Source organism: Barbus barbus (genome assembly GCF_936440315.1).
Source record: "Barbus barbus genome assembly, chromosome: 7".
Taxonomy (NCBI): domain Eukaryota; kingdom Metazoa; phylum Chordata; class Actinopteri; order Cypriniformes; family Cyprinidae; genus Barbus; species Barbus barbus.
The window spans coordinates 18,982,097-19,002,699 of record NC_136735.1 but is presented as its reverse complement, the minus strand read 5'-3'; the positions used below and the strand labels follow the sequence as shown (position 1 = coordinate 19,002,699).

Genomic DNA, 20,603 nt, shown 5'->3' with positions numbered 1-20,603 from the left:
ACTTTGAATTGATTTAGTTATATTTGGCGATCACTAAAGAATGACTAAACAGCTGTCATGAAACCTCACTTCTTGTACGATAAATTTATTTTCATTCAGATTTCATTCAATTCAGAATTTTCTATTATAGAAAAAACTAAATGGGGCAAAAATCTGGAAACACAAATATTTTTCCATACTCTGCTTTCTTTTTCCATACTTTTCCAGACCTGGAAAATACTTAAATCAAATTCCTCACTTTTCCATACTTTTTCAAACCCCGTAGGAACCCTGCACTAGTCTGAAAGATGTTATGGAAGCAAAAAAGCCCAAAATCACAAAATTGACCAGAGTTTTGCCTGTAGTGTTTCTATGTAAGCTGGTATCTACATATTGGAACAATGGTAGCTGGTTTCTAACAGGTCCAAGCTAATCATCAGTTTGTTCACACTGGTAAATCATCTCTGACCAGCAACAAACCATCTAAAGATGGTCAGCCAGTTTTTGGAACAAAGAGGCTGTTTGACAAGCAAACTTGGATTAGTTACAGTATACCACTGAGTAAAAACTGATATTATTCAGTGATCAATTCTAAGGCAAAATGCAGAGAATGGAGTTAGGTTTCTCCTCAGGTTTACTGTTGACATGGTCTTCATGAAGATGGGGTTGAAGGAATGAGAAATGGCATGAGAAGAGACAGAAAGGAGTAAGGTAGAGCATTTTAGGTTACTGCTGTCTGAGTTTGTGAGTATTTAGAAAGAGAGAGAGAGAGAGCAAGAGAGAGAGAGAGAGAGAGAGAATTGCTTACCTTGCTCTATACTGCTGCTCTTTGCAGGGAGTTGTGGCAGCTGTCTGCCCCTGCGCCCTAATGACGTGGTCCCTGCCGGGGAATAATGTCCACCATGCTGAAGTTCTCTGAGAAGAGGCAGATTTTGTCAAAATAATAATAATAATAAAAAAAACTTTGTAGGAAAGTAGAAAAATTACTGATTACTACTTTCCATCAGATGAACAATTTTAAAATGTGATTAAAATATATTTCATTCTACTACCAGTGTTGGGGAGTAACTAGTTACATGTAACAGAATAAGGTCATTTAATTACAAAATTAATGTAACCGTTCAAAAATTCCAAAATGAACATTACTTTAATAAAGTAATTGAAATAGTTGATTTTGAAACTTGTTAGATTTTAAATAGGGTAACTTGTAATGTGTAAGCTATTACATTTCCAAAGTAACCTTCCCAACACTGTCTACTACACTATGTACTGTAGTCACAGAAATACAAGAAAGCTGATTTGAGATTCGTAGGTGAAATTAGTCATTTTTTGTATTGTTGACTTTATACGATTAAGACATCACAATAAGCAGCAGTGCACAAACTATAGGCAGCTACAGGTACAGCCAAGTTCTGAGGGGCTCCCAGCATGCACCTGTCAGCTCGTGGGGAGTTAGGGCAGGAACCCCCTAAGCTGGTCTGGCCAAAGGGCCTGAGGGGAGGCTCTCTCCTCCTCCTGCCACCCCTGAGGATAGAGGTGGGCTGAAGTCTAAACACAGCCACAGCAAAAAAAGGGCAAGGGCAAAAAGAAAAAAGAAAATCATGTAGTGAAATATAAAAATCAGGCAGCAAAAAAAAAAAAAAAAAACTGAAATGGGTAAACCAATAACAAACAAAGGTACAAATAGTAAATAAGCATAAATTGATGTAGAAAACTAATAGAGATAAGTGATAAAGAGATGTTCAAAGGTTTATTATGAGATCTCACCTGTCGCCATCAATGGTTTTCTTGTTAGCTGTCTGACAGCTTGGCCTATCCAAATTGCCAGAATGCCTGTGAGATGGAAAATGACTGATCCAGAAAACAAACAGAGTGGAAGCAAAAAACAAAAACAAAAGGAGGAATGTAGGAAGCTAAATGGAAGGATATCATGGAGTTCAAGGCCAGGATGGTGCTTCTCTGATTTAATTGAAACTGTTTACAGAAAAAGATGCTAAAGAACACTACTGTTTAAAAATTTGGAGTTGGTAAGGTTGTAAAAAATATTAGTACACTAATATTACATAGATATTTGTTACATAATCCTTCAGAAATCATTATAATATTCAGATTTTCTGCTCAAAAACTGTATTAATTAATTAATTTATTATTTATTTTTGTAAATTTCTTTACTGTTTGAACCCAAAATTTTTTTATATTTTTGAGATATTAGACACTGCAGAGTAAGAATAGTGTAATTGTAGATACAGATTTCCCCGTTTCCACATACCTTTCTCTTTCAGGTGAGTGGAAGTTTGATTCTGGTCTCAAACAATTCGTACTGGCACTTCTTACTCTGTCTAATGAAGGCTGAAGATCACTGTAAATAAATAAATAAAGAACGAAAACCGTATTAAATCAATGGATATATACATTATTACCCATCAATGTACAGTAGGGAGTGTGTCCTTTTTATAGCATTTTGTAGTGTGTTTTGAATGTACTTTTGAAACCCTTAAAACCATAAAACGAGTCTAAACAGTTTATTGTTTAATTTTATGACCGGATGGGACCATTTTAAAATGTTCTCATCTGTTCTCTTCCTCTACGTACATAAATATTAAACTGAAAAAATGGTAACCTAAAGATGACAAAATTAACTGGTTAAAGCTGAATCTATAAACCCGATTCCAAAAAAGTTGGGACACTGTACAAATTGTGAATAAAAACAGAATGCAATGATGTGGACGTTTCAAATTTCAATATTTTATTCAGAATACAACATAGATGACATATCAAATGTTTAAACTGAGAAAATGTATCATTTTAAGGGAAAAATAAGTTTATTTTAAATTTCATGGCATCAACACATCTCAAAAAAGTTGGGACAAGGCCATGTTTACCACTGTGTGGCATCCCCTCTTATTTTTATAACAGTCTGCAAACGTCTGGGGACTGAGGAGACAAGTTGCTCAAGTTTAGGAATAGGAATGTTGTCCCATTCTTGTCTAATACAGGCTTTTAGTTGCTAACTGTCTTACTCTTTATGATGCACCAAATGTTTTCTATGGGTGAAAGATCTGGACTGCAGGCTGGCCATTTCAGTACCCGGATCCTCCTTCTACGCAGCCATGATGTTGTAATTGATGCAGTATGTGGTCTGGCATTGTCATGTTGGAAAATGCAAGGTCTTCCCTGAAAGAGACAACGTCTGGATGGGAGCATATGTTGTTCTAGAACTTGGATATACCTTTCAGCATTGATGGTGCCTTTCCAGATGTGTAAGCTGCCCATGCCACACGCACTCATGCAACCCAATACCATCAGAGATGCAGGCTTCTGAACTGAGCGCTGATAACAACTTGGGTTGTCCTTGTCCTCTTTAGTCCGGATGACATGGCATCCCAGTTTTCCAAAAAGAACTTCAAATTTTGATTCGTCTGACCACAGAACAGTTTTCCACTTTGCCACAGTCCATTTTAAATAAGCCTTGGCCCAGAGAAAACGCCTGCGCTTCTGGATCATGTTTAGATATGGCTTCTTTTTTGACCTATAGAGTTTTAGGCGGCAATGGCGAATGGCACGGTGGATTGTGTTCACCGACAATGTTTTCTGGAAGTATTCCTGAGCCCATGTTATGATTTCCATTACAGTAGCATTCCTGTATGTGATGCAGTGCCGTCTAAGGGCCCGAAGATCACGGGCATCCAGTATGGTTTTCCGTCCTTGACCCTTACGCACAGAGATTGTTTCAGATTCTCTGAATCTTTGGATGATATTATGCACTGTAGATGATGATAACTTCAAACTCTTTGCATTTTTTATCCGAGAAACTTCTTTCTGATTTTGCTCCACTATTTTTCGCCGCAGCATTGGGGGAATTGGTGATCCTCTTGCCATCTTGACTTCTGAGAGACACTGCCGCTCTGAGAGGCTCTTTTTATACCCAATCATGTTGCCAATTGACCTAATAAGTTGCAAATTGGTCCTCCAGCTGTTCCTTATATGTACATTTAACTTTTCCGGCCTCTTATTGGTACCTGTCCCAACTTTTTTGGAATGTGTAGCTCTCATGAAATCCAAAATGAGCCAATATTTGGCATGACATTTCAAAATGTCTCACTTTCACATTTGATATGTTATCTATATTCTATTGTGAATAAAATATAAGTTTATGAGATTTGTAAATTATTGCATTCCTTTTTTATTCGTAATTTGTACAGTGTCCCAACTTTTTTGGAATCGGGTTTGTACATTAATTTTGTACCAACAAAACTACTTTGTATGGGTTAAAATCTTTCGCATTATATTTTATATGGATTTTTTGATTCTCTGACTATTAACATAGTAGAGGGGCTGCCATCAGTATTATACATATATGGCATAGTATTACTATTGTAATAGTTGCTTGTTGCTTTGATTTCTCAGGCATGTATAGGCTACTTGCTGCTTTTCCAGCACAAAAGATTTGAATCGCTCACTGCACCTTCTCACTTGCTATTGATTGTTATCTGGTTTGGATTTGGGCCCCTTACCCAGTGCTGACCTCATCTGTGAACCTGAGAACACGCTGTGGAATGGCACTAAGAGGGATAACACCATCCCTCTCTGTTTGCCGCGATGGTTTGTTCTTTAAGCATGCAGGGAGGGTAGAGCTTAGCATGGGAAGAAACAAAGAAATAAACAAAAGCATGCATAACAGACATAAAAAGAAAGCAAAATTCAACTAAAAATGAAGTAAAAGTAGAAAGGGGCTTTTTAAATGTGAACATCACAAGAAGGGAAACTACTAATGCTCTCAGTTGAATAAATAGATCCGGAAGCCATCTCTTTGATTGGGGTTGCCAACTTCAGAAGAAGACAATAAGAAACACTCTTAGGATCTTTATAGGAAAATACGAGACAGCATAAGGTGTCATGCTGGTGTGTACAAGAGTGTCTGCAGCTATGTCTTGAGACTGCTTGACTGAATTAAATGCTAAAATTAATCTGCAATATAATCACTTATTGATATACATGCCAGATGTAAAATTTAATTTATCTGAATGTCATACTGAAGAATCACACATGCAACTCCGATCCCCTTACTTATGGGACAATTCTGCATTATATAGAATGGTTGGCAGAATGAGTTATTGTTGTCTGTGTTAGGTTCTGCTATTTTTCCTGAATATCATAATTTTGACTGTTGATTGTTTTAGTTCCAAACAAATTAACACAAGAGTATCTCGTTCTTGAATGATTCAGCATTTTTGAACAAATCGGATGAGTCAATGTTTCAATGACCCTTTCATAAAGACAGTATGTTTATTAAAAGAAAGCTGCAGCAATTTCGCAGACTTGCTTTGAATGGTTGGTGGACAATTAATAAATGCACATTATATTATTACAAAATGCAACTGCTTTTAAGGGAAAACATGGTAAACTACAGTACAGAGATAAAACACAATAGAAAGGGAGGGGTCTGTAATGACTGAAACAGCACACACATTTACAGCAAGGGTCTGAAAGGTTTCACTAACAGTATGGGAATCTGCTCAATAGCTTACCTGTAAATATCTTTATGTATACCATTCACTAACAAAGGCATCTTTGGGGGAAGTGTGTTACAGTGCCTAGCTAATTTCCTAATTACAATAGCACAAACAAGCAGGCATCAAAAAGAACAAAAAAACAAAAACAGGAAACCATTACTCAAGCAAACACAGAAACCTTTTCAATCGTTTAACATGGCAGGCATAGACAACAGATGAAAAATGAATGTAAATAGAGATTTCATGAACTCAAATATGCTTGAATCAGACACAAAATAAAAAAAGTCTTGCTCTGTATTCTCTTTTTATATTTATGTCATCACCATAAGATTTGTATGCTCTAAAATTGTCAAGAAACATAGAAAAGCAAGGCATCCTGGGATACAGGTAACTCAAAGTGGCAGCTCTGGATTTTTACCTGTTTGTATGCAGGCACTCAGCACTCCCACCTCGGATTGATCTGTGCATCTCCAGGACCTCGCTGAGTTTGGCATGGTGATGGTGACACATTGACAGTTTGACAACCAAACATAAAAGAAAAGTAAGAGGATGGTGAGGAAAAAGAAAAGAAAGAAAACGGAATATGTGTAGAAAATGATAGACATGTATTTAGCAATATTTGTACTATTATTAATGGGAATGGACTAAAAACTATGACTGTTAGTCATATTAGTAGTATTAGTATTTAGTAGAGCAACAGCATAAAACATTTTGTTGACACAACATGAAAATCACATCAAACTTTGTTCTAAAGCATCAAATGTTCCTGATGCTATTTATCATTAAGAGTAAAAAGAGCTAGGTGTGAATACAAACATACAGTTCACTATAGCTAAAGCATACGATTATGTAAAGTGCTACAGTGTTTTTCCACAAATACACACACATTTTATATATTCTTTTGGAGCATTAAACACTAGAATACCTGTCCTCTGAATATTCATAGTCAGAATCTCCGGAGCGATGTTCCTGGTGGGAGTTGTGATAGTGAGCGGGAGAGTAGGAATGATGGCGGTTTTTGTGGATCTCATCCAGACTCCTGAGAAAAGGATGAAGAGTGATGAGTCGTACATCACACATAAATCACCATCTATAGGGCAAGACACTTCACACAACTGCATCACCTATATCAGCATTACATTCAAATGTGTGCAAATGTGTGTCTGATGAAAGAGATTTTGCATGAACAGTTTTGCACACAAAAATTATTCTTGTAGCTTTATAAAATTACGGTTGAACCACTGATGTCACATGCACTGTTTTACCATGTCTTTACTCCCTGGCAGTTGCATTGCTGTTTATGCAGAGTCAGAAAGCTCTTGGATTTCATCAAAAATGTCTTAATTTGTGTTCCCGAAAATAAAGAAAGGTTTGGGTTTGGAACAAAATGAGGTTGAGTAATTAATGACTGAATTTTATTTTATATTTTTTGGTAAACTATCCCTTTAAGCCAATTTTTAGCAATAGTTGGGTTTTTAATAGTGAATGTTTATTCATGTGTGTGTAAATTAGCTGATAAAAAAGGAGTTATTAATCAGCAACTGCTTATAAGAAAAAATACAGAAAGAAACAAACAGACTTTCAATAGTAAAATAATAATAATAATCGATAATTATTATATATGATTTCAATATAATTCTAATATAAAATAATGTATAATAATAAATGCAAAGTAAATGAAAACAAATATAAAAGTGACTTTAAATGACAAATTATGAATTAATTAATTATTATTATTATTATATGATACTATATTTAATTAAATCTTTGTTAAATTGTTGCTATGATTGGTCAGTTAGGTTGTGGTATCCAGTTGATGTGGCTCACCTCTGCATAGGGACGTGTGCAGGTCGAGAGCGGGCTCTGCATTGGTCTTCTCTGTGTGGGGATACTGACCGCGAGCGATGCTGTATGGCCACCTGTCTCTCAGGTACGGTCAGTGTGCTTGACCTCTCCCTGTCTCTGGAGTTCCTCTCTGCTGCTTTAATACAAGTACATTCTGTGTCATGGACTTGTTCCAGCCAAAAAAATACAGGGAGATTGGAGAGTGACAATAACACACCAACAATCACATTTCTAAAACTACTACAACAATTCATGCCAAGGGATTGTGCTGAAGTACCAGCACAACTGCTACTGCTCTACACATGCTAGAAAGATAACAAGCAAAAAAGAAAGAAAGAAAAATAAAATCTGCTCTGTATGATTTGTCTGATTTGTCTGATTTTGTCCACTTTCATGTATTTATTTGCCTGATTTGTCTGATTTTGTCCACTTTCATGTATTTATTTGCATGATCAATAGGCGTCACGTTTTACATTTTACTTTTATTTAATTCGCTTGGCAGAACAAACCTAAGCATGAACTGTACATGATGCATGAGTTTAGTGAAAGACAAGAAAGTCTCTAAAAAGATGGCAAGTCTTGTGTGACTGTTGAAATGTATAAAGCCTTTAAATTGTGTTATGGTAAAAATATGATGTGGGATTTTTTTTCAGTGCTATCAATGGGAGTTTTCCCTTCCATCTTATATTATTTCCACCACCATGTGGCATCATAAAAATGGCTTCTTTTTATCCAGTTTTTTGTTCTGTTGTGGTATTTCTTAACACAGTGATTAGAAACTAGTTAAATAGCAAAAACATTGCTTGATGCTTGATGCACAACTGTACTAATGTCAAGCAAACAACACCACAAAAGCAATCTGTATCAACATTATAAATTAATTTTCTAAAGTACAACTGTAAACAACTACAGATGATGCTACATCTGATCAAGCATTTGCTGGTTTCATCATAATTCGAAACGAAGCATTGAATAGCATATAAAACACATACAGATTCCATTACTGTCAGAGAATCACAGTCACCTACACCTTCATTAGCCAGATCCCAATCACCTGAGTACTGATTCCCCGCACCTGTCACCGGCTAATGAACAGCACTATATCCACTCACCACAAGCACTCCTTCCTCGTCCGGTCTACCGTTCACTACCCGAACCTAGCCTGACTACTAACCTTGTGTTACTTACCTGCAGACCTCCAGATTCCCCCTGTTCCAAGTCTCCACCGCTCCTAGTCTCCACCGCTCCTGTTCTCCACCGCTCCTGGCTCTTCCTGGTCCTGTTCCTCCCCGCGGCAGTGCGCACCGCCGACTTCCCTTCCTGGATCCTGTTCCCGCTCCTCCACTCAGCATTCACCCTTGCACCTTTTCCAATAAACCTTGTATTGACCTTACTCCTCCGTGTCTCCTAGCCTGTTCGTGACAGAAGACCGGACCAAATTACAGCACCGCGTGTCATGGAGTCCCGGCCACCCACGGCCGTCGACACGCTGGAGGAGTTGGTCAATACTCTCTGGGCTTCCCTTCTTCCGCCACCTGTCCCACCACCTGCCTCTGAGAGTCCCGTGGCCATTCCATCCAAGTACGCGGGTGATGCGGCGGGGTGTGGCGGATTCCTACTTCAAGTGTCCTTGTATATCGCGGCACAACCCCGTAAGTTCACCACTGAGAGATCGAAGGTGGCTTTTCTTACCTCCCTCCTGTCCGGCAAGGCGTTGCTATGGGCGCAGGCTATCTGGGACGCGCAGAGCACCATCATCAACTCCTACGAAGCGTTCACCAGCCACTTCAAGGAGGTCTTCGGAGTCGCCGCGGGACGCATCTCTGTGCAGGATCGTCTTCTACGCCAAGGAGAGGCGTCCGTGGATGACTACACCTTGGAGTTTCGCACTCTAGCGGCCACAAGCGGCTGGAACGAAGCAGCTTTACTGAGTGCCTACCGCCTCGGCTTGAATCCCCGCCTGCGCGCCCAGATGGCCATCTACGATGACAGCGTTGGACTAGAAACCTTCATGCAACGCGCCTCTCGCATCTCTCAACGCCTCACTGCCTGCCTCGAGGATGAGTCCGCCCCCCCGTCAGCTTCACCCGCTGCAAGCTCCCCAGTACCAGAACCCATGCTCGTAGACACCGCCCGCCTCTCCCGCACGGAACGTGCGCGCCGCCTCGCGGCCAACCTATGCCTCTACTGTGCGAAACCAGGACACTTCATCCGGGAATGCCCCGTTCGACCTCCACGCCCCGCGGTGAGTACCCTTCAAATCGAACCTGATATCTCCTCATTATCACTGATGCCAGTACAACTCCTCACCCCAGACTCCTCTCTTACAGTCTCCGCCCTGGTCGACTCGGGCTCCTCGGGGAACTTCATTTCCCAAGCCCTACTAACCCACCTCAATCTCCCCGGAGGCGGCAACCCCAGGAGCTCCGAGTCGAGACCATCCAGGGAAAACCGGTGGGGCGTGGTAGAGTGAGGTATCGCTCTCCTCCCGTGACACTCAGGGTCGGCTGTCTACACGAGGAGTCCATCACCTTTCTGGTACTGGAGGGGCCCACGGTGGATATCATCCTGGGACGCCCATGGCTCAATCTCCATTCTCCAGTAGTCAGATGGGATCCATGCGAAGTCACTCGCTGGAGCGAGTTCTGTTCCCAGTCCTGCCTTCAGTCAGTACAGAAGATCCCCAGGAACCCCGCCCCCCTGACAGTCTGTTCCACTCTGGTAGAAAGTCCTGAGCCCCAGGTGAAGTGTACCGTCCCATCTGACTACCAGGCGTTCCAGGATGTATTCAGCAAACAGGCAGCCACTCGCCTACCACCGCACCGGCCATGGGACTGTGCCATTGACCTGCTGCCTGGAGCGAAACTTCCTAAGGGTAAGGTCTACCCCCTGTCCATCCCGGAGCGCAAGGCAATGGAGGAGTACATCAAGGAGGCTCTTCAACAAGGCTTTATCCGGCAATCAACATCCCCCGCCGCCTCGAGCTTCTTCTTCGTGGGCAAAAAGGACGGAGGCTTGAGGCCCTGTATAGATTACCGCACACTCAACGATCAGACAGTCAAGCTCCCGTACCCACTTCCCCTGGTCCCGGCCGCCCTCGAGGAACTCCGTGGGGCCCGCATCTTCTCCAAGTTGGACCTGCGAAGCGCGTACAACCTCGTGAGGATCAGGGCGGGCGATGAGTGGAAGACGGCGTTCCACACTCCATCTGGGCACTACGAGTACCGGGTTATGCCGTACGGCCTCTCCAACTCACCGTCCGTCTTTCAAGGCTTCATGAACGAGGTGTTCCGGGAGTTCCTCCACCAATTCGTGATCGTCTACATAGACGATATCCTGATTTACTCCCGGAACCTGGCCGAACATCGCCACCACGTTGAGCAGGTCCTTCAGCGGCTCAGAGAGCACCGGCTCTACCTAAAACTGGAGAAGTGCGAGTTCCATCGCTCCACGGTACAGTTCCTCGGCTATACCATCAGTCCCGAAGGAATCCAGATGGACCAGGGGAAGGTCCAAGCTATCCTGGACTGGCCTGTACCACAAACGGTCAAGGAACTACAGCGCTTTCTGGGCTTCGCCAACTTTTACCGACGGTTCATATGTCAATTCAGTCGACTTTCATCACCCCTCACCTCCATGCTCCGTGGTAAGCCCAAGTCTCTGTCCTGGAGCCCCGAAGCCCACGAAGCGTTCCAACAGCTCAAGGAAGCCTTCAGCACGGCCCCTATCCTACGCCACCCGGATCCCCAGATCCCCTTCGTCGTGGAAGTCGACGCCTCCACCACGGGAGTCGGGGCCGTGCTGTCCCAACACCACGACGAGCCTCCCAGCCTCCATCCTTGCGCTTACTTCTCGCGGAAGCTGTCCCCTGCGGAGGTAAACTACGACATTGGCAATCGAGAACTGCTAGCCATCAAACTAGCCCTGGAGGAGTGGCGTCACTGGCTGGAGGGAGCCGCCTGCCCCTTCACTGTCATCACGGACCATAAAAACCTCCAGTATCTAAGAGACGCCAAACGCTTAAACCCCCGTCAAGCACGCTGGGCCCTCTTCTTCACTCGGTTCTCCTTCACGATCACCTACCGCCCCGGAATCCGCAACACCAAGCCCGATGCTCTCTCCCGCTTGCATGCCCCAGAAACACCCACAGACCCCGAGCCTATTCTCCCTCCAGACCTCATAGTTAGCCCCATCCAGTGGGAACTTAACGACAACATCCGTGACGCCACCCTCACCGAACCCGCTCCGCAGGGAGGCCCAGAAGGGAAAACTTATGTACCCCGCTCCCAACGCCTCACCCTTCTGGGCTCAGTTCACGAAGTACCGGGCTCTGGACACCCAGGCAGCCAGCGAACCCTCTCACTTCTCCAAGCTCGGTACTGGTGGCCCGGTATGACCGCGGATGTCATTAGGTACGTCCGAGGTTGCTCAGTCTGTGCCATGTCCCAGTCTCCTCGCCATCTGCCCGCAGGCAAACTGGTTCCCCTGCCCATTCCCCAGAGGCCCTGGTCCCATCTCGGTGTGGACTTCGTCACCGACCTCCCTGAGTCTGAGGGCCACACCTGTGTCCTAGTTGTGGTTGACCGTTTCTCCAAGGCCTGCAAACTCATCCCCCTCAGGGGCTTGCCCACGGCATTGGAGACCGCCGAATGCCTATTCCACCATGTGTTCCGCAACTTCGGCCTACCGGAAGACATTGTGTCGGACCGTGGCCCTCAGTTTGTGTCCCGGGTCTGGAGATCCTTCTTCCGCCTCTTGGGAATCACTGTCAGCCTGTCCTCAGGCTATCACCCCCAAACCAACGGCCAGACTGAGCGTAAGATCCAGGAGCTCGGACGCTACCTCCGGTCATACTGCTCCCCCGATCAGCACAGCTGGAGCCGTTTTCTCCCCTGGGCCGAGTATGCACAGAACTCCCTTCGTCAATCCACCACCGGCCTCACCCCGTTCCAGTGCATGCTCGGCTACCAACCCCCGCTATTCCCCTGGACGGAGGAACCAGCGGAAGTTCCAGCTGTGGACCACTGGTTCCGAGAGAGTGAGAGGGTTTGGGACTCAGCCCATATCCATCTCCAGCGGGCAGTGCGGAGACATAAACGCTTTGCGGAGATCCGAACCCCCCCAATACCAGCCAGGAGATCGGGTCTGGCTGTCGACCAAGGATATCCGTCTCTGCCTGCCCTGCAAGAAGCTGAGTCCCCGCTTCATTGGTCCATTTAAGATCCAGAGGCAGGTGAACGACGTCACCTATGAGCTTCAGCTCCCCCCCAGGTATCGCATCCACCCCACCTTCCACGTCTCACTACTCAAACCCTTCTCCCCCTCTACCCCAGGAACCACCGGACCGGACACGCCCCCTCCTCCGGAGATGATAGATGGCGCTGAGGTCTACCGGGTCCGCAACATCCTGGACTCGCGGCGACGGGGCGCCCGGCTCGAGTACCTGGTGGACTGGGAGGGGTATGGCCCAGAGGAAAGATCCTGGGTGGCCAGGAACGACATCCTCGACCCCTTGCTCCTCGAAGAGTTCCACCGCAACCACCCTAGTCGTCCCGCACCCAGAGGCCGAGGCCGCCCCCGTCGCCGTGGTAGGGAGTCAGGAGCCGCCCCTGGAGGGGGGGGTAATGTCAGAGAATCACAGTCACCTGCACCTTCATTAGCCAGATCCCAATCACCTGAGTACTGATTCCCCGCACCTGTCACCGGCTAATGAACAGCACTATATCCACTCACCACAAGCACTCCTTCCTCGTCCGGTCTACCGTTCACTACCCGAACCTAGCCTGACTACTAACCTTGTGTTACTTACCTGCAGACCTCCAGATTCCCCCTGTTCCAAGTCTCCACCGCTCCTAGTCTCCACCGCTCCTAGTCTCCACCGCTCCTGTTCTCCACCGCTCCTGGCTCTTCCTGGTCCTGTTCCTCCCCGCGGCAGTGCGCACCGCCGACTTCCCTTCCTGGATCCTGTTCCCGCTCCTCCACTCAGCATTCACCCTTGCACCTTTCCCAATAAACCTTGTATTGACCTTACTCCTCCGTGTCTCCTAGCCTGTTCGTGACAATTACAATTCACTCACGAAAATATCTATAAAGTGAATTTATTTTAGCACAATTTAGAACTTGAGAATCACACTGATTTGCAATAAGGAAATTAGGCTTTTTGTAAAAGAAATCTGACTTGCAGTTACATTAAAAAGTAGATTTGGGAAGGAAGTGAATTGTCCCCCAATCAATGTTGAAAGGATTTAAAATGTGCCTAAATTAAGCATTAAGCACTACAGGGTTTCTGAGAATTCATGGCTCATGCATCTAAAGAACTTTTTATGATTGCTCATCAAAGCACTAACTCTGAACAAGTGCAAGTTTTCCTAAATGAATAAACAGAATATACATGGAAAGCACTCCAATATCCCCCACAACCCCCCCAATGTACAAATGAATCCTAAATGAATTCTGAGTTCTTTTATGTGAAAGTAATATAAATATCAAAATATGTCACATTATCAAAATTTAACAATCAAACAGATTGTCCAGACAACAATCCTTAGATTTTATCTTGGATATCCAATATAAATAGAGTTTAAAGGGTTAGTTCACCCAAAAATGAAAATTAGCCTGTGTTTTACTCACCCTCGAGGCATCCTAGGTGTATATGCCTTTCTTCTTTCAGACGAATACAATCGGATTTATATAAAAAATTGTCCTGGCCCCTCCAAGCGTTATCATTGCAGTGGGTGGGTGTTTTTTTTTCAACAGTCCACAAGACGTCAAATAAAGCATGTGCATCCATAATAAAACGTGCCTCACACAGCTCCGAAGCCTGACTAAAGGCCTCCTGTAGCGAATCCATGTGTTTTTGTAAGAAAAATATCCATATTTCAAATGTAATAAACACTCCTCTCTCACTTCATCTAACTGTGGTATGCGGAAGCCACACTGGTGGATGACATACACTCTAAAAAAAACGCTTCTTGGCTTGTAATCATAAGGGAACCACTTTTGGTGCTATATAGCACCATACATTTAAAGGTGCTATACAGCACCTTTGTCAAATGGTTCTATGTAGAACCATAAGAGGTGCCATATTGCATTGTATTTCTTCAACAAAATAATTTAAAGGGGCTTAACAGGTTCTTTGTGCGGCAGTGGTGCCATATAGCACCTTAATCACCCCAAAGAACACTGAAGAATCATACAGGAGCTTAACAGGTTCTGTATATGGTAGCGGTGCTACATAGCCCCTCAGTCATCCAAAGAACTGGTGAAAACCTCTGAAGTACCAATATTTGCTGCTATACCGCACCAAAAGTGGTTTCCCTATGATTACGAGCCAAAGAACCACGTTTAGTGCTATATAGCACCGTTTTTTTTAGAGTGTAGAATGTTGGCGTAGCGTGATCAGTGACGTTTGAAAAATGTTACGTTTTAAAAATGTATATTTTTCTTACAAAAACGCATTCATTCGCTACAGGAGTCCATTATTCAGGCCCCAGAGCCGTGTGAGGCACGTTTTTATTATGGATGCACATGCTTTATTTGACGTCTTGTGGACTGTGGAAAAAAAACACCCACGCACTGCAATGATAAAGCTTGGAAGAGCCAGTACAATTTTTTATATAAATCCGATTGGATTCGTCTGAAAGAAGAAAGTCATATACACCTAATACCTTGAGGGTGAGTAAAACACAGGCTAATTTTCAATAGACAAAACACAGGCTAATTTTCAATATTGGGTGAACTAACCCTTTAAGAGTATACCATGTTTACTGCAGGTCTGACAACTTGTAGTACTCTTATGTTCAAAATAGTCATGGAACAATGTATAAAAATAAAGAAAAAATGTAAGAATCAAAATATCAGCCACAGCGTATTTATCTTTTACTCTCTAAATTCTACAGCAAGCTTTTCTACAGGCATGCAACAGATGTAACATCCATTGTCATAAGACCCATATTAATCCTGTTACATGCTGTAATTCACTGTTATAATTACTTTATAACCTCTAGCTACTCCAGCTTGACAACAAAATTAAACAGGTCTTATGAAGGTGATAAAAGTGTGCTTTATATATTGTGGAGTCATTCCTCCATGCACAGAATTCATGTGAAGTGTTTCTGTGGTTCAGCTGAACACTCTACAGCCCAGCACAGGGGGAGAAAGACTCGATTCTGTTTTTCTCAAAATAACACAACCTTCTTTTATGATATATGATTCTATTCTAAGCATATACACACTGTTTGATCTTATGCTTTCATCTTTGTGCCAATTAAGAAGAAATTCATTTGAATTTGAGGTGCTTGTATACAACTAAAAGGCTCGGAGGAACAGTAAAAAAACAACAGCTGTAAACTCTACAGTAATAATATGTGACATTAACTTTCTTTCTCACCCTGTGTTGAGTTTCTACTCTTCAGAGTAATGATTGCCCTCACCCACCTGAGGACACTACCGTTATACCATCATCATAATCTGTTTCAATGATGCGATGAGATCCTGAGACACACACACACACACACATACACAGCATACAGTTCAACTGCTGAACATAAAGTACAACAAATATTATAACTGCACTGCAACCTGCATTCAAAGCAATTCAGTTTTACCTTTTTTTTTCCTTCACCCTCTTCTCAGCACAAACTGGGGTATGAATAATTAATATGGTTGCATTGTTTGATCATTTGCTTGCTTTATTTATACTGTAGCTGTTGATTTTGTTCTCATGTGTAGTAACTTCTGACTTCTGTCTCTGCTCCTCTGCTTTAAATTATCAGTATTAATCTAATCAACAATATTAGTGACGGAAATGTTCATTAACAACGTCTCTTTTGATTTTGAAAACAATAAAGACAAGGTGTATAATATACATACATACATATATATATATATATATATATTTAATTAAGATAACTAATTAACTAATATAAGGCAAGATGTACAGTATTTTTTAATGAAGAAAATATAGAAATTATATGATTTTTTCAAATAATGCAATCAGTTAATAATAATCATGCACTGAACAATAAACATCAGTAAACTGAAGCACTTAAATTACTCACCTAAACACTTATCTGTATTACAAAATAAAACTACATGGGAAAATATAAAACATGAAAAATTTAAAACTGAATAATAAATTATTCACAGCATTGCATCACAATAGTGATTATAATGTTATTTTAGGAGCTCAAGTGTTCATAAATAAATACACTTTTGAATATTTGGTTTGATTTGATTCTAGTAAAGTAAAATATTTTGTCTTAAATTTTAAATTAGTACAATTAATTTAACATGATGAAATAAACTCAAATATTTAGTTTTTTTGTCAAAAGACAAAACCTATGAATTAAACTAAGAGTTTAAAAAAAATTAACAGTTGATTGTCTATATCAAGTGGTTTTGTCTCATCAGTTTTTTTTTTTGTTTTTTTTTTTTCAGATGTTGTTAAAAGTTTAGGACAACAAGTACTTTGCTCTTCATGACATTTACATTTCTCACAGAAAACACGAAATGAAGCACATAATACTGACCTATTTAAAACCATGTAAATAAAGGAAACAATTTGCATCACTTAATTTTAACTTTCAACTGAGGACGTCATCTGTAAAACATACTTCCCTGAACAGGTAATTGTGTCCATAATGATTTAAAGTAATCTAAGATATTGTAAGTCATTTACAATAAAAGCATTTACAAGAAAAGCAAAAAAAGCAATGCAAAATGTTGCCTTCCTTTCTTTTTATGCACACACACACACACACACACACACTATTAGCACACATACACCAGCTTATACTTACTTTGCAGTTTTTTACTAGGACTGTCTCCATGAACATGTCTGCGAGGGAGGCAGGGGGACGGCTGGGGCAATGGTAGGGAAGACACATCATGGGTCTGCAATTTGTACCAGTGTGGCTGGTCATCCAATAAAGCTGTTTCCAGCTCGATCAGAATCTGGTCAAAACGAAAGCCAGAAAAGGGGAATTTGAACCATGAAAGAATAACTGTTTGGAGGCCAAAATAACTCAAAGGACTACCAGATACACTTTACACCTGAGAAAAAACACTTGTCTGCTTCAGAGCAATTGCACACCAGGGGCATGTATAAATTAGCATACATACAAAATGGACTTCAAAGAGCATATTACTATGCTCCCACCGATAGGGATTTAGTTAAAATTATATATATATTTCAGGTGGTTTGAAAAACTATTCTTATGCATACCAGAGTCAAGAAAATGGAACAAAAGTACATATTATGTGTTGTTTTGAAGCTAGATATAGATACACTGACATACTAATTTAAGCACACACACCTCTCCCAGAAATTCACTCTCTTCCTCCTGGACTCTGGGCTGGTCCCAAACAGTGATCTCCAGCATGCGCTCTCTGAAGTCTCTGCGGTGGACGTGAGAATACAGGAACGTCTGGTTCCACTTTGGCTCTGCGCTCTTCTTCACCGTTTTCGTCCGTCTCTTGCTCTTGTCACTATGTAGACGAATGTAGTGTGCTTATAAGAGTGTGTGCAGTCTGCAAAATTTTGCAAATTTCTCCAAAAAATCAGCACAAATAGTCTGTAGATTCCATTTCCGTCTGCTTATTATTTAATCTTTTGGCATGGAACGCATTTCAGATACTCAGCAATACCCAAAATGGAAAATGCAAGTCAGATCTTACAGTAGAGAGCTAGTGCATGGACAAATATATCATCAAAGATAAAAAAAATAAAAAATAGTTATAAAAAATAAAAAATTTTGAGGCCACATATCTGCACTGCCATTCAAAAGTTTACAGTCTCATAGTTTAGTGCTTTTAAAGTCTCTTCTCTTCTGAGCAAAAATACAGTAAAAACAATAATATTGTTAAATATTATTACTATTATTAATACATTTGAAATATTTTACCTTCTATCAGGAAGAAAATACATTTTGACGTAGGGATTTCTGGGTCGTCCGTCTGGTCGAGGGGCCAGTTCTCGTGCTTGTAGGACATTGACAATAAGCTGATGGCCCACTTTATCATACCATAATTTCACCTTGATAAAAAAATAATGATAATAATGAATAAAAAATATCACTTTCTCAAAGTTCTCAAAGTGTTGGCAATACATTTTTTTATAACTCAGCTAACAGATAAAACATGTCAACCCTGTCACACACCACATTCCTTTTCAGGTGAGAAAATAGGTCTAAATATTTTTTCTGCAAAGTGTCCCCCCCCTCCATGCTTACCGACAGCTGGCCTGGAATTACCAGAGGGAGGTCTCTCAACATCCCAGGACTAGTCGGTGACATTACAGAGATGGATGGACGGTCCATCTTTTGGGATTCATCTATAGAACTCGAACCAGCTGTAAGTTCAAAAAGTTGACATAATAGGTGTACAGCTGTGCTGTATTGCATTGGTGAAATGTACTTAATTTTGCTTTTGTCATCATTTACTCAACCTCATATTGTTCCGAACCTGTATGAGTTTCTTACTTATGTAGAACATAAAATAAGATATTCTGAAGAATGCTGGTAATCAAACAATTGACGGTCTCCATTGACTTCCATGGTATTTCTCTCCCTACCATGGAAGTCAATGGGATCCAACAATTGTTTGGTTCTTTAAAATATCTTCTTTTGTGTTCAACAAACAGGTTTGGATTGACACGAGGGTGAGTAAATGATGACAAAATGTTCATTTTTGGGTGAACTATTCCTTTAATGTTTTTGAAAATAATTATTTTGATGTGATTAACACGGTCCTTGTGTCAAACAATAAAAGTCAATAGTGACTTGTTTTGATGCATTTTAACCACATGGAAAAAAGCAGCTTGGACGAAATATCTCCTTTTATGCTCCACATAACAAGCCATACAGGTTTGAAATGACACGAGTGCGAATAAATGATGACAGAATTTTCACTTTATGGTGAACTATCTTTTTAAACTAAAGTCACAAAACCTACTTGATTCTAGAGGAGGATGTGATGTTCCTGGAAGTCTTGGTGTATCTCTGCAGGAAACAGAAAATTGAAGCACAGGAGAAAAGAATGTCAGTTGACAGATCATTAGCTTCTTTCTCAGTCAGTTTTTCCACACACATACACACAAACTTGACTGCACATTCCCTCTTGAGACGTCTTAGCAAAACTGTCCAGACACAGGAAAGAGTAGGGAACCGAAGGACCGCTCTAATTCAATGGCTGAACAGTTTTAAGGGTGAGAGGAGGGTCTGGAGCATGTAGGGTGACAATGGGGACACTGGGAAGAAGAACACTCTCAGATACTACTTTACTTACTGATATGCTCTATAGACCTTTTTCAAGAAGTTTTTGGACACAATTCGCTGAATACATCTTTAACATGCAGCAGGAAGAAAAATCACTGAAGTCACTCATACATCCAAAGGTGTGTTTTCTTTATTTAATTTCTAAACTAGCTGCTCATTTTTGTGGTTTGTTTAGCTTACCCAATTGGTCTGGAAACAACTATTTCCACTTGAGGTGCTGACTGGGACTCTAGAATAATATTGTACACTTCCTTTTTAGTTGCTCCAGGCAATGCCTTTCCATTCCACTGTAACACCTCATCGCCTGAAATCAAAAAAAGAAACCATTTAGCACTTGGTGGTCTGTCCTGAATAGACAGACTGACTGAATGATGAGCTGTGAAAAATTACACGTAGATATGCACCCAAACATATCAATGCAGATCTAGCAGAAGACATCCATAAAGCTAAGGTCAAAATAAAATTTTAAAATACTGCAACTTTCTTACAAAATTAGCCAGTCAAAATTTCATAATTATTACCTGCTCGTAAATGGCCTACAATGTCAGCCAAACTTCCTTTCTTTACTTTGGTGATAAAGGCCCCCAGTCTCCCTGACTCTGTCATTTTTCCACCAACCACCTGGACAGGACAGACGAGTCGAGTCAAGTAAAGTCACCTTTATTTTTATAGCACTTTATACAATAGAGATTGTTTCAAAACAGCTTTATAGTATTAAACAGGAAAGCAACAGAATCAATGATGCAAATCCAAAATTCTGCCATAAAGCAGCTCTAGGAAGACAAAATTGTCATTATTTAGTACAGTTTTGATTCAGATCAGTTCAGTAACTGTGTAAAGTTCATTCGCAATGAAACTAGTTCAACTACTGAGAACTGCAGTGTTGTTATTCAGCTCGAGTCATTTCAAGTTTTGTTCTCATCCAATTGCCACAGTGCTATCTAAGCAAGCCAGAAGATGACAGTGGCAATGAACCCAAACTCCATCAGGT

At 41.5% G+C, this 20,603-nt stretch overlaps 1 pseudogene across 1 annotated transcript in view; it reads right to left on the bottom strand.

Annotated features, from left to right (window-relative positions):
- The window catches only part of LOC306872676 (regulating synaptic membrane exocytosis protein 1-like), a 70,511-nt pseudogene that overhangs the window by 15,367 nt on the left and 34,541 nt on the right, over window positions 1-20,603 (bottom strand). Inside the window, exons 7-24 of the transcript in view lie at window positions 20,134-20,233; window positions 19,793-19,916; window positions 19,623-19,679; window positions 19,290-19,336; window positions 18,569-18,687; window positions 18,242-18,372; window positions 17,654-17,825; window positions 17,138-17,291; window positions 15,774-15,830; window positions 7,320-7,473; window positions 6,418-6,531; window positions 5,911-5,973; window positions 5,508-5,585; window positions 4,494-4,613; window positions 2,249-2,338; window positions 1,747-1,812; window positions 1,414-1,527; window positions 788-894 (exon numbers count right to left, since the gene is read on the bottom strand). The product of the transcript in view is annotated as a regulating synaptic membrane exocytosis protein 1-like (transcript). The remainder of the gene's footprint in view (window positions 1-787; window positions 895-1,413; window positions 1,528-1,746; window positions 1,813-2,248; window positions 2,339-4,493; window positions 4,614-5,507; window positions 5,586-5,910; window positions 5,974-6,417; window positions 6,532-7,319; window positions 7,474-15,773; window positions 15,831-17,137; window positions 17,292-17,653; window positions 17,826-18,241; window positions 18,373-18,568; window positions 18,688-19,289; window positions 19,337-19,622; window positions 19,680-19,792; window positions 19,917-20,133; window positions 20,234-20,603) is intronic.